General features: G+C 46.4%; 1 protein-coding gene and 1 long non-coding RNA gene across 15 annotated transcripts in view; one reads left to right on the top strand and one right to left on the bottom strand.

Moving 5' to 3' along the window:
• Nucleotides 1-4,036, bottom strand: part of LOC138745925 (uncharacterized) — a 32,201-nt gene extending 28,165 nt beyond the window's left edge. The window contains exons 1-2 of one of the 2 annotated variants that reach the window (XR_011346597.1): nt 3,893-4,036; nt 2,217-2,375 (exon numbers count right to left, since the gene is read on the bottom strand). This is a non-coding gene — a long non-coding RNA (uncharacterized lncRNA). The remainder of the gene's footprint in view (nt 1-2,216; nt 2,376-3,892) is intronic. The other variant, XR_011346595.1, reaches the window with a different exon arrangement.
• The window catches only part of LOC138745883 (transcriptional enhancer factor TEF-1), a 210,723-nt gene that overhangs the window by 132,254 nt on the left and 63,667 nt on the right, over nt 1-14,802 (top strand). The window lies entirely within an intron of this gene.

Genomic DNA, 14,802 nt, shown 5'->3' with positions numbered 1-14,802 from the left:
AAAGAACAACGCTCAGAATAGTGCTGGAGATCCTTAGCGAGTCATGTAGCATCCGTGGAGAGCATCAGGGGAAGGGTTTCGACCTGAAATGTCATCTGTCTATTGCCTTCCACAGATGCTGCCTGACCTGCTGAGTTCCTCCAGCTGTCTGTGTGTTGCTCGAGTTTTAACTGCTTTCATTGAGAACTCTGCATTCAAATTTTTCTGCCCCCCAATAATTACAGCTGTAGCTGCTATAACTAAGGTAGTTGTGAGGTGACCAGAATGTGTGGAGGCGAGAGATGGATGCTTAGCTTTGTTAATAGGGGGATTGAGGTCAGGAGTAGAGAGGTCGAGTTCCAACTCTGCAAATGTCTGGTGAGACTGCACTTAAGAGTATTGTGTTCAGTTCTGGTCACCTCATTATGGGAAGGATGTGGAAGCTATGGAGAGGGTGCAGAGGAGATTGACCAGGATGGAAAACAAGTCTTATGAGCAAGGTTAGCAAAACTAGGACTTTTCTCTTTGGAGTATGAGAAGAGACTTGATAGAGGTCTATAAGATTCTAAGAGGCATAGATAGGGTCAACAGTCGGCACTTCTTTCCCAGGGCAGGAATAGCAAACACCAGAGGACATATGTACAAAGTTAAGAGACGAAAGTTTAGGGGAGACATCAGGGGTGTTTTTTTTTACACAGAGAGCTGTGGGTGCCTGGAATGCCTTGCCAGGGATGGTGGTGGAGGCTGGAATATTAGGAGCATTTAAGAGACTTAGACACATGGATGAAAGAAAAATAGAGGGTTACAGGGTAGGGTGGGTTTAGTACTTAAGGAACAACATCGAGGGGTGATGGGCCTATAGTATATTCTAAGTTTTTGTAGGAATGCAATTCCTTGTTTTGCTGTGAAGAATATTGGTTGGAATTTTCCTGCGTGCCCTTGTTCATGCACCAGCCCTTAAAATAATCAATGTGTAGGTCATCAAATACTATGTCAAACTTCTACTGGTCTACCGTGGAAACTATACTGACTGGTTACATCACAGTCTGGTTTGGGAATTCATCTTCCCAGGAACACAGCCAGGTCCATCACAGGTTCCAATCGCCCACCCATTGCAGATATCTGTGTGAGGCTCTGCCTCAAGAAGGCAGCCAACACCATAAAGGACCCCCCCCCCCCCCCCCCCACCCCATCACCCTGGCCCCAATCTCATTTCACTGCTCCCTTCGGGCAGAAGCCTGAAGTCCAGCTCCATAGTTACACTGATCGGGGACTACTCCGACACCACAAAAGGACTGTCCACCCTATTTTTTCCTTGCTCTGTGATAAATAAATATTTATTAACTATGTATCTTTTGTATTTATAATTATCCTTTTTAAATTTAATGCATTTTTTTTACTCATGAAGTACCTGATTGGCTGCTGTAAGTTAACATTTGGTGTGTATGGCAATACAATGTGTATGACAGTAAACTTGTTTATCATTTATTTATCATATCATTATCATAATGACTTCATAAACTGTGAATCGTTCCCAAAAACATGGTTAGCAAAAGTGGAAAAGTTAAAATCCATTGATAATCCTAACCAGAACAGTGTGTGAATGCTTTCAAACATGGTTAATATCAATCAACAGTTTTTTTTCCAAATTAGGTACTCCCATTTCAGAGCTGTATAATGTTTTTAATTCATAACGTGTTGATTCACCATGACACATACGAGTAGTGACTGACAAGTTTATGGCACTGATAAGCTCTCCTGTCAATGTGAATACAACAAGTGGAAGGAGATGATTTATTCTGTTCAATCGCCAGTGACCTTTCAAATTACTGGAGATGTTCTTCTGTAGGTGAAAATGAAGATGTTTTTACTTGAATAGTCTGGCAGCTTGGAGGAATGAATACATCCTGCAAAGCTCCCTGAGTATTAATTAGTTGCCTTCCACTTGTGCCCAGCTGATCAATGAGTTGTGCGGTCAAAGTTGCATTAGCTGCCAGAGTGAAAGGTGGTTTCACTTGAAAACCAGGTGTTTTGTTCTCCACAGATACTTTTTAATAATTAAGTAAAAACACAATGCTGGAGAAACTTAGCAGGTCAAACAGTGTATTTTATACAGCAAAGATAAAGATGCATAACCAATGTTTCAGGCTTGAGCCCTTCATTAAGGTATGAGTAAAAATGCAGGGAGGTGCCCAAATTGGCTGGTTATGTAAGATGGTTATAAAAAGGTCACTGACCTGCTGAGGTTCTCCAGCCTTGTGTTTTTTAACTCCAACCACGGTGTCTGCAGACCTTCGTGTTTTACTTCCTTTTTTTTTTAGTAATTAGTTCATTGAATCTATTATAACGGTGCACAAATCAAATCTATAATGGCCCAGAGAAAATAGTTCTAAGAACTGAGAGGAAATGAACTATTAATTGTTACTGAGATATAATAAAATGCTCAGTTTTGTATGCTATCCAGGTAAGTCCATAAGACACAGGAGCAGGAATAGGCTATTCAGTCCATCAAGTCTGCCCCACCATTCAATTATGAACTGATCCATTTTTCCACTCAGCCCCACTGCCTGCCTTCTCCCCAAAACCTTTGATGCCCTGGCTAATCGAGAACCTACCAATCTCACCCTTAAACACACCCCAATGACCTGACCTCCACAACAGCCTGTGGCAACAAATTCCACAGATTCATCACCCTCTGGCTGAAGAAATTCAACGCATAATTGAGTACCACGTGAGTACAGCACGTCCATTCCCGAGCAATAAAGAAAGGTGTAGGGTGTGGTGTTACACCAAGGCCGCATGCAGGGTAAACGGAGCAGGGCATAATCTTTTACTAATGAGAGGCGTGTTAGCAGCAAGAAAGAAGCAGAATCTGGAGGTTCATGTTTTCAGTTCATGCATCTTCCGCCTGACGAGATGGGGGTAGAGAGAGTGACCAGAATAGATTGGACCTTGAATATGTTGACAGCTTTCCTGAGACAGCAGAAAGTATGGATGTAGTTGATGAAGGGGTGGGATGGTTGTGTGCTGGCTTGGAACTTGGAATCACTTTCCTTTTGCAAGCTCCATATCCAAGGACTCAATTTTAAAATGTGATTTTCTCCTGCGGTCTTGCCTGTTCCTCATCTTGGCTCTGCAACTCCCCATGTCCCAATCCAGGCCTCAATGGACCTCTATGTCCATGGGTCAAATGTGTCCAGAACTCTCCCACCTGCCCAGTCTCACCTTGCAACCTCCTCCATTCATCGGCTTGGCCTTGCCTCTGGCCTCCTCCCTCCTCCCATCTCCCCATGCTCAGATTCTGCAGCCCCAGCTTCATCTCAAACCTCCTCCCCTTCACCTCTGTTGGCTCAGCCTCCCTGTCACCCCTCAGTGTGCCTCCTCCCTCTCTCCCTTAGCCTCCTCCTTACCCCTCAGTTTGCCTCCTCCCTCCCTCCGCTTCCCCCTCACCCCTCAGTTTGCCTCCTCCCTCCCTCCGCTTCCCCCTCACCCCTCAGTTTGCCTCCTCCCTCCCTCTGCTTCCCCCTCACCCCTCAGTTTGCCTCCTCCCTCCCTCAGCCTCACCCCACAGTAAGTCCCAATCCCTCCCCCTCATTCCTGTTTGTCCCTCCTCCCTTCCCCCCCACCCCTCAGTTTCCCATCCCTACTCCCTCGGCCACTCCTCACACCTCTGTTTGTTTCCCATCCTTACCTCCTTCGGACACCCCTCATCCCTCTTTTGCTCCCCCACCCAGTTTGTCCCTCTTACTTCTGTTTGAACACCCCTCCCAAGCCCCCCTCTTCTCCTCCCCCAACAGCTCGCCCTCCCCTTTACCCCTCAGTTTTACCCCCTTCCCTCCTTCACTTTGCCCCTTTCCTCCCTGCCCCCCTTTCCCCCTGCCCTTTGCCCCCACACCCTCCCTCATGTTGTCACCGGCGCGGCAGCATTGATTTTATCAGAAGCTGTTCCTGGTGATAGAGACAGAGGGGTTTTGGATTCTTTGCAGTGAAGAGGTTTGGAAAGCTGTCTGTGCCGGACCAGAGCAAGGCTTCTGCTGGCAGAGCTGGGGGCTGTTGATTTCTGTCCATTGTGATGTAAATCTGGGTTTGAGCCACTCCAGTCATTCACCCTGCCCAGGCAGACAGCAAGCCCATTGTTCATGCCTGGAAAGGATTTGTGTGTGTGCCAGACTCTTTACCCCAGACGCCTGACCTGTAGATAACAGATACAACAGCAGCCTTGGGTGACATTGCATGCCCTATAGCCACCCAGGAGGTTATGACCTGTGCACATCTGCATCTGAAACTTTTGCCCACAACCTCTTCTTCATTCGCCTTCCCCCAGAAATGAGAGAGCTGAAGCCGCCTCAGCTCCTTGCACTCCTGATCTTTGGCACTCTCTCTTTCCTGTACCCCTTACCCACATCCCCATAATTTTTGGACTCCTGGCCTAAGGCAATCTCCCCATGAACCCTGAGCCACCCCTTACCACACCCAGGATTCCATCTGCTTTGTTCCCAAACCGCCGCTGTCCACTTCCCTTCTGATTGGACCTTGTTCCTTTCCCCTGTGAACAGATTATCTCCAACATCGCAGATCACAGTTTCCTCCAACACCTCTATGTACTGCGCTGGATCCTGGCACCCACCGATTTCCTTATTTACTTCCCACATTATCCGATTGCTGTTTGTGGGACTTTTCACTCAGCAAGTTCCCACAAACTAATGACAATGTCACTACCTCCAAACCTTATCGAATCCTCACAAGATCTAGGAGCAGCAGTTGGCCCATCGGCCCATCGAGTCTGCTCTGCCATTTGAATCATGAGCTGATCCATCCTCCCACCCAGCCCCACTCCCTGGCTTTCTCCCCATAACTCTTGAAGCCCTGACTAATCAAATACCTGTCAATCTTTGCCTTAAATCCATCCAATGACCTTGTCTCCACAGCCACCTGTGGCAGCAAGTTCCACAGACTCACTACCCTCTGATCACTACCCTCTGACTAAAGAAATTCTCATTAGGGGTTTGAAGAAGGGTTTTGAATCAGCTGTTCCCTTCTGCATTCCTACTTCCAACAAAACTCCAAGCAGCCCTCTAAGAATGTGGTAGAATTACCTCACATTATAGGAAGCCATTTGGCCCATTGGTCCATACTGGTCCCAACAGACTAACTCATTTGTCCCATTTTCCCTCTCCTTATTTCCCAGTAGCCCTGTGACCTGTTCTCTCCCACACATTTCCCTACTCCCCCTTTCATTCTTTCGCTGCTCAATTTTCAAATGTATGTTTATTGTTGTGTGTGATGAGGTTCGTTTTGTGTGTTATCCACCAAGTCTATCCACAAGTACAAGAAAATGCAGTGGCTGGAATCGGGTTACAGTGAGAAATCAGTTTGAATGGAGTAAGGGCAACACTGTTTAATTAGTGTGAGGTTCTTTCTGTAGCCTGGGAGTAGCTGGAAAGAAATTGTCCTTGTATCTGGTGCTGTGTGACTTCTCCTTCTTGAATCTTCTTGTCAATAGGAGGAGGGAGAAGAGAGTGGGGGTCGGGGTAGGATGTCCTTTTTGAGGCATCTGGAGGAGTAACTACACTGAGAGGGAATTGGCAGCTGAATGATAACGTGCTGACCTGTTATTTGGTACGTGGGAGATAACCGAGGCCCTGGTTATGAAGGGAATGTACAGGCTGCACCAAGACTACACCTGAGGTCAGGATCGAACTGGTGCCGCCTCCTTCACCGCAGTGAAGAAACGACGCTCGGCTGCACGGTTCTGAGTTGATGTTTGTGCTCCACTTTGAACCCTCCCTCATCTCAGCCTCCCTCAACGCCACATGATTCTTTAACATCTCCCCCCTGCTGGTATCCATCTTGGCCCACCGTCTGTTCTCTGAGCTTTTGAGCTGCTTTCGACTTATTAGGGGCTCTCTGTGGCTCCTGAATATCATTCAGACACGTTGATGAGACACGATGTTCCCCACCAAAATGAAAGGCATTTTTCAGGAGTTTCCATTCATGACTTGGTCATTCTGCCCTCTCACAAAAAAGAACCTCAAATCTACTGGATTCACCCTCAGTTCAGATATAGCGTTGAGTCTGCCCCAAATACTTTATTATTTAAAAAAACTGATTGTGTTCACCATAAATTATTTACAAACCATTAAATCTGTTTGCACCCATAGATGCATACCCATCTCTGTACATTGTTACATACATTTCTGTTTAGCAGCGTTAAAGCTATTTGACCCAAGTTTGTCATTGCTCCCCTCTGTTGTTTGAGGGGTTTCACCTCGGTCTCAGCTCCTCAATGCCTGCAACTGGACCATGGTCCTTCCCCACAGTACCCTCGCGTTGGCTCAGTGCGTCCCTCAGCACGTACTCCTGCAGCCCAGAATGTGCCAGTTGGCAGCATTCCTTCACCGACATCTCCGTGTGCTGAAGGACCAGCAGGTTTTGAGCAGATCAAGGTGCGACTTTCACTGAGTTGATGGTCTTCCAGTGATTCTGGACATCTGACAACTGAGTGCATCCCCGACAACAGCCCATAGAGTCTCTGTCACGCTGCTGGGGATGAATCGTGACAAGAACCCTTGCGTCTTTCTCCACACAGCTCTAATGCAAGACAAAATGTCATGACTGCAAAGAACAATGTCTGTGTGGGCTTCCTCCAGGTGCTCCAGTTTCCTTCCAATTTCCAGTGACATAGAGCAACCATTCTTGACGGAGGCCACTGGGGGCCACAGCATATTTAAATAAAAGCCTTGTTTTCTCTTCAACTCACGTAACATGAATGTATTTTTTGTTTTTTATGTACAGGTTTACACCACAACATCCGTTCAGGCAAAGTCTGACTGCATATATGTCCATGGTCCTATAATTATTCAGTTATTGCGAGCAAGTCCGCAGCAATTTAGAAAAAGCAATTGCTGGCTATCAGAAATTGTATACTGTATACCCACACTGATTCCACTGACCCACTCTCTCCCCACAGGCCCGTGTCAGTCCCCACACTGATCCCGAGGCCCTGCTCTCTGCCCACAGCCCCGTGTCAGTCCCCACACTGATTCCACTGACCCGCTCTCTCCCCACAGGCCCTTATCAGTCCCCACACTGATCCCAAGGCCCCGCTCTCTGCCCACAGCCCCGTGTCAGTCCCCACACTGATTCCACTGACCCGCTCTCTCCCCACAGGCCCGTGTCAGTTCCCACACTGATCCCGAGGCCCTGCTCTCTGCTCACAGCCCCGTGCTGGTGGTCCCCACACTGTTCCCTACATACAAATAAAAAGTTTACAGGTACACTACTCCCATATAGCTTTGCTAAGTATATAATCGCGGGCTCATGGGCCAGAAGGGCCTGCTACCGAGCTATATCTTTGTAAATCTAAAACGTGTTTCTCCCTTGGAAAGACCCAACCCAAACAGCATTTTGTCTTGCTAGAGTTGCTCAGTCCGTATGAAGTGATTCTTAAATTGTTGACTATTGGAGCTGCAGAATGTCAGGTATTTGAAGTACATCTCAGAGGAAAAATCTGTCAAAACAGCCAGGGTAATATTTACTCCAGCCTTTTTTCATGCAAATTGCATATTAATTATCATAGTCATCTTCCGGTGCATGAATAATACGTTGAGTTATCACAACCTGCTGCAATGTTGACTGTGATCAGGCATTAAAATTCAATTTATTGAAAATCTCAGTGCGTTGGTGGATAGACCTCAACAAAGCTAATGTTACACGGTCAGGTATTTCCACAATTTGATCCTGAGCAAAATTTGAAATGGATGTTTTAAAAAAACCTATTGGAGGAACTCACTGGATTGAACAGCGCCCATGAGCTGAGAATTGTAGACGTTTCAGGTTGAGACAGGGTGGAGAAGGAACATTAGGACCAGCTTCTGTCTCTCTGTCATGATGCAGGATCCAAAGCAGAAAGGTCAGCAATTCTCCTCCCCCAGCCTGACCCTATTGAGCCTCCTCCAGCAGTTTGTTAGTTGCTCCAGATTCCAGCAGTCGTATGGAAGGACGGATCCAGCAGTGTAGTGCCACTGTTTACAGACAGCTGGTAATGTTCCTGTGCCTCTCCCACCAGGAAGGGCATGGGAACACCACCACTGGCAGGCTCCCTCCACGCTGTCATCACTGGAATTTGGGGATATTCTTGCTACCACATCCTAATCCTGGAACTCTCCGCCAACATTGAGTCTGATCCAAGAAGGCGGTCGGGCACGAGGGCAAATAGGGATGGGTGGTGAATGAGTCATAGAGTTATATAGCCCTTTGGGCCAAACTCTTCCATGCTGAACTTCTGCTTGCTAGTGTCTTAAATGCATAAAAGAATAAATGAATTGTTTATGACAATAATGAATCTACTTGATTAGGATTGGAATTTCAGCTGGTTCACTGATCTCCTTTATGGAGAGCCATCCACATTTTTAAAGGGTTGTGTTTTGTCTGCCACATGCCACTGGAGATGCAAGGAATCTGGAGCACAAAACAAACTGCTGGAGGTTGAGCAGCATTCCTGTTCCCTACTCTCACCCTCCACACCCCCCGCCCTACCCTCCAAACAGAGCAGGACGGTTTCACCCTACCAACCTCCGCCAGCCCAAATGGGATCCTACCACGAACCACACCTTACTCTCACCTGCCCCTCCTGCATTCCACTGGGACCACCCACTCCTCGGCCCACCCCATCTTCCCCGTCCACCGGTACTCGTCCAACTTGTGCATGCACTTCCTCCCTGTTCTGTGCTGTATGACAGTGATATTTATCCAGTCCCCTTTGAAAAGTGCTTCTTGAATTTGCTTCCAATGTCCTTCCACATAAGAACGAGGTGCATGAAATAAACCCTTTCGTCATCTCCTCCAGTTCCTTTGCCTTATCTGCCGGCTCTGGACTCTCTTCCCATGGCCCTCCTGTAGTCTGTCACTCATTGGTAATTTCCAATTCCTCTATTAAATGTTGCCTCTAAGTCGAGAGCAGCCATTCTCAATGAGGACCCTACGGTGCTGCGGTGGTGGGGGGGGGGGGTGGGGGTTGGGGGGGCGTGGTTGCGGGGAATCCCCCAGGAGTAGAATGGATGCTCTAGAGCAACACAGGAGTCCACAGAGGCTGGAACCTGAAGCTGAACACAATCTGCTGGAGGAGCTCGGCAGGTCGAGCGGTGTCTGGGAGATGAACAATGGCAACATGTCGGGCTAGAACTCTTCACAAACTTGCTTGACGAAGGGGTCCGGCCCAAACTATCGACCACTCTTTTCTCCCACGGATGCTGCTTGGCCTGCTGAGTTCTGTGAATGGGCTGTGTTTGGTCCAGAGCTCCTGCCTCCAGGTGTATGGCCAAAAACAGCTGACAGCTAAGTTTCCTTTCCTTAAACTATTATTGGAAACTTGCATTGAGACTACAAGATCTATTTCATAAGGGGATCATTCCAATAGTAGATGGGATCAGATTCGGGGCACTGTAATACCTTTCTGTAGTGGGATTGAATGTAGTCTCACAGACCGAAGTATTGCCTGAGTGCTGTTGTCATTCTCCATGATATTTTGGTCATTGATAGTGGGAGGAAGCTGCCGCAAACAGTGATGAGGAGGAGGAGGAACAGGAGAAGGGGTACAGTGAGGAGGAGAGGAGAAAGCTGTACAGCAACATGGGCTGATCTAGCCCAGTTCCTGTTGCTGAGTGACAGCAGAGCACCTTTAAATCTTGCAGGAACTACAGATCTCTTTCCTCCAACTCTCCCTCTCGTTCATATTTCTACTTCTCTTTATTTATTCATTCTCTCTCCCTGTGTCTCTTTCTCTCTCTGCTTGTGTCTCTCTGTCTTGCTCTTATGCCTTTTACACAGCCACTTCATTCCAGGATTTTGCGGCTTATTTGCACTACGCCTGCTGTGTAAAAAGCAACCGACATGGAATTTGGTGGGGGGGGGGTGGGTGGGTGGGTCATTCCAGCCCCGGCTTTGTTCCACCAGCAAAGGCTGTCTGTAAAAGGGGTGATCCAGTATTCTGGCTGCATGATGGGAATGGATGTTTATGTACCGTATTATTTTAGTGTATTTACGGGTAAGCATTTAAAACTTGGACAAAACATACAAGTAAGACAACAGGAAAAATCTTTTTAATAATAATCCCACTGTCCCGCTCTCTCCTGCCAGCCTGCAGTCCTACTCTCTGTTGCTGGGGGCCGCTCATGGAGAGGGGCGAGGGCAATCACAAGTGTGGCTGGGTCCAGCACTGACCGACCTGTCAAGGTATCATTCTCAGTACACCACTGATTTGACACTAGGTCTGCCAGATTGAGCTGCAATTATACAGCAAAGGTATAAGGCAGAGTCGATCTGGTTGACAGCGAGTAGCTCACTAGGGAATACCGGACTGGCAGGCACTTGGGGTTTAGCCCATCTCGGATGTCTATGCATGGTCCCGTAAATGCAGAAGTCTGAAAGGAGCTTTAGATGAAATGGCTGGAGCTGGACTCATTGTTTCGTTAGGTGGGTGAAGCACTGATGTGTTGCTGGGTGGAGAATGTGAGATGATTTAATTCATAAGTACATAAATCATGGTTTTGACAGGATAGATGTGGGATGGCTGTTGGTCTTTCAAAATAGGGCTTGATCATTCATGAATAAGATAAAAAGTATGTATGAAAGGGTACTGAGCCTGGAACTCTGCAGAATGAGGGTGTGAATGCTCAGTTACTGAATGTATTCGACAGCCACTGACAGACCATCAGATATTAAGAGAGAGGAGATTAGTGTTAGGGAGTGGCTCTGTGATAAAAGACCACACCGTTCTGCCGTAAGTAAACTGGTCTGTGGGTTTGTCCTCAGTTTGAGCAGTCTGAAGCCCACTGCCTCGCTCCCCCACCAACAGCCTGTCACCAACCCCACCCAACGATAGATAGCAGTGATTAGCAAGGGATTACTTAAAATGGAGTAGATTTTCCCACACTCTTTTATAAATGTGGCGTGTATGTTTTATTAAATTGTGTACATATTTTTCCATGCTCTTTTATTAATTGAATACGTGTGTTTTATTCCCACTATGATTTTCCAATGTTCTTCTATTAATTGTTGTGTTAATAAAAATCACGTTTGATTGCAAACCCTTGTGTCAAGAATCATTTCCCACAAACCTGATACTTTTTCAACACAACAATGACCAGTGCAGTTACTGACAGCGAGCTGCCGGGAGAGTCTTCCGACAGCCTGCCACCAGCCCCCACACTCATCCCACCACCCTTCTCTCTCTCTCTCTCTCCCCTCCGCACGACAGCCCTAATTTCAACTTTGCATAGAAGACCAGGGGACTATTTTTGAGCTTTTTTTTGGGAAAAAAACAGTGCGTGTAACATGCCATCAAATGTGGTATGTTGCACGTTACACTAGACGCCGATGCAGTTGTGTTACACGTCCCACCTCTTTTGCTCCTAGGATGCCGTACAAAGACACACTGACCCAGCATTAAGCCGGTTTTCTCAGTTCAGTGTAAATGACCAAAGCAGGCTCATTACTTCCTGCAATATCGCAGGTTCTGTCTGAAAAACATCTCTCTCTCTGTCTCATGGTTTTTAGATCACAAGCATGTATTGGCACACTCAAGGAATTTTGCCACTACATGGGCAGTCTGAAAAGGAATGTGCAGGAATTTTGAGTCAATTTCTGCACCGCGATTTATCCTGCAGGACCCCTACACCTTTTTGGAGGAAGCCTGCAGTGTAAATCATACCGGAAAAATTCGTTGACGTCCAACCCCTGGGACTGTTGCATTCAGGTACTTGCAGTCTAAAAAGGCGCTCAGTGGGAACGACCATACAGGCAGCAATTACATTAATTTTTTCTGCAATTTTATTCACATTTCAGTCTAAAAAAACATTTCTGTCTCTCCCCCCAGCCCCCATCAACCAACACCTGTTCTTCAATAGCTTATTGCTGTCTGAAATTTCATGGAATGATTCACCACCATCAAGGATCTGAAGTCTGTAATAGACTGTTATTGTTAGATGAAGCAATTCGCTGTGGTCTGAAATATCTCTATTTGCTGATTGTTAGAAACCATTACAGCCCTATTTTTCCCTCTCAGGCAGCCGCTGCAATCTGCCATTCCTAATCCCTCCTAATTAACTTGATGCTTCAGATTGTGAAGTCATTGTACCATATGCACAAAGTACCTGCTGCATCTGGAAACGTTGCTTGTCCTTCAGAGGAGAGAGAGAGAGAGAGAGAGAGAGAGGCAATCATCAATTTAGTTCAGTGTAAATAAACCAAACTGGGAGCTCCCCTTGTCATCATCCAGCAGCCTCACCATCCACCAAGAAGCCCCATTGCCTCTTAACATCTGAATGGTTGCCATGGCTGATAATTGAGTGTTGTCTTCTGAACCTAATGTCAAGTAATTGGGCAAAAGTTGCCTTTTCTGGACACAAGCACACATGCTTTATCCTGCCTTGGAATATACATTTGTAACGACACTGGGGCAGGTGATTGGGGACATCAAGTGTATGTCAGCTCCAAGAAAAGCAATCCTGTCAGTTCCCAATTCCTCTCTACACCTCGGAGAGGGTGAAAGGAAGGGCAGGGAGAGAAAATTCCATTGTCCTCCCTCAATCGCCTGTTCATTTCCCTTGCAGTTTATCTGTAGATCAATTCCCACACTTTAAATTTGTGCACCCTGGTGCTTGAACTGCCTGCTCATGGGAATATCATCCCTCTTCATAACCAAACAGGATCATGTACACTTCATTTAAATCTTTATCTGGGCTCCCTTTGATGCCAGGAGAATAATCAATCCTTCACGAACCTGGTAAACTTTTCTGACACCTCTCTGGAACCTTCAACACCTTCAGGAGGTAAAAGAGAGAGTCGGGAGGTAAAAGGGGGAGAGGGAGATGGGAGCCAAAAGCGAGAGAGGAGATAAATGAGAGAGTTAGGAGATAAATGAGAGAGAGAGACAGGAGGTAAATGAGAGAGTCAGGAGGTAAAAGGGAGAGAGAGCCAGAAGGTAAATGAGTCGGGAGGTAAAAGAGAGGGAGTTGGGGGTGGTTAAAGAGAGAGAAAGTTGGGGAGGTCAAGGAGAGTGAGCCGGGGATGGAGGGAGGGAAATCGATGAAGAGGAAAGGAGAGTGTGAGAGAGATGGGGGTGAAGAGGGAGGAGTGGATTGGCAGAAGAAGTAATAGGTGGGGAGGGGGTGAGGAATAAAAACATATTGATGGTTGATTGACGAGAAGCTCAGGCTCTTGAGCCATATGAGGTGGATGGTGACCTTCCTTCCCAAAGGATAGTTGTGAGCCATACAAGTTTCTCCGAAGGCCAGCAGTTGTGGTCATCATTGCTAAGGGTAGACATTCCAGATTAACTGTATTTAAATTCCAACTCCAAACATTTTCTCGCCATTTCTACCCTCGGATGTTGGCTGACTCATTTAAGTTCTTCCAGCATCTTGTTGTTTGCTCAAGATTCCCGCATCTGCAGTTTTCGTGTTCCTCTAGTTTAATATTAGATTTATTCATCGTTTGGATGAATTATTGTATCGTGTACCCAGGTGCAATGAAAATCTTTATTTGGCTTCCTGTTCTGGAGCCTTTGGACAAAAGAAACCAAATGTCCCCTCAGAAAAAGTATTCTATGAATTGAACTATTTTCAAACAGTGTACCCTGAAAGTGGAGTGAAGGAAACTGCGACTTCGGAAGTGGCCAGAACCAAGTCCAATATCTCAGGTGGGATGGGGTTAATTGCTGAAAATTTGGCAGTATGGTTCGCAAAAGGAATTGCTTGAGTATCTGGAGGGAAGAACTTTCAGATCTCAGGAAGGAGAGCGATGAAAATGGAGTTCATTTCAGAGGTTGATGGTTGATTGGCGAGAAGCTCAGGCTCTTGAGCCATATGAGGTGGATGGTGACCTTCCTTCCCAAAGGATAGTTTATGATGCTAGTTTTAAACCAGATCTCTTTTATCTGTGTATCCTGTACATTAAATGTTATGGTTTAATGCCTACATGCGGTGAAACAATCAGGAGCAGGCTATCTGCACATTTCCTTTTCTGAGTATCTGGTGAACGCTGGATTGAAAGGTAATGTTTCTTTGCTTGTTATTACGTGATTACTTCATGTAGTCCAGTTTAGCTCAGTAATAGGCAGACTCCAACTGTGAGTTCTCACAGTTGCTTCGAATTCTGAGCCAGCATTTATCTGGTGACCAGCTTCGAATTGGGGGCTATCAATCCATTGGAGTCCAACACAATGGAAATGTGATTTAGAAACCAGGCACTGGAAATAGTCAGAAGGACAGGCAGGATCTGTGGGAGAGGAAAGAGTTAATGTTTCAGGTCAATAACCTTCATGAGAGCAGAACAGGCTCTGATGAAGGGTCATTGGCCTAAAGTACTAATGCTAGCAGTTAAATTGTGATTTTAAAAATGAAACCTCATTATTATCTTTGTTTGCGCTTGTGTGTATGTGCGTGAGAGAGTGTGTGGGTGTGCAGGAGTGTCCGGTGTGTGTGGCTGTTTATAACTGTGTGCCCGCCCCTCTGTGAAGCATCTTAGTCCTTCAGACGAATGCTAATTAAATACATATTTGCTTTTAAATCTTGGAACTTTTTTTATATCCCAGCCACATGTTGATATGAAGTTGTATGGTTGAGGAATTCTGCCTGAAGTTTTCAAGGTTTCAGATTCTGTAAACTCTTCAGAGGATCTGAACTGCTTTTAAAAATCAGAATGGGAATTTGGTGAAAGGGCTTGTTTGCTGACCCTGCTCCAGGACCATGGCCGATCCTGCCAGCTCAAAGCCCAATTTCTACTCCCTCCATACCCCTTGACCCCTTCAACCACAAGGACCAC

The sequence above is a fragment of the Narcine bancroftii genome, chromosome 1 (genome assembly GCF_036971445.1).
Source record: "Narcine bancroftii isolate sNarBan1 chromosome 1, sNarBan1.hap1, whole genome shotgun sequence".
NCBI lineage: Eukaryota > Metazoa > Chordata > Chondrichthyes > Torpediniformes > Narcinidae > Narcine > Narcine bancroftii.
The sequence above is the reverse complement of the archived record's forward strand: the minus strand, read 5'-3'. Positions and strand labels throughout refer to the sequence as shown.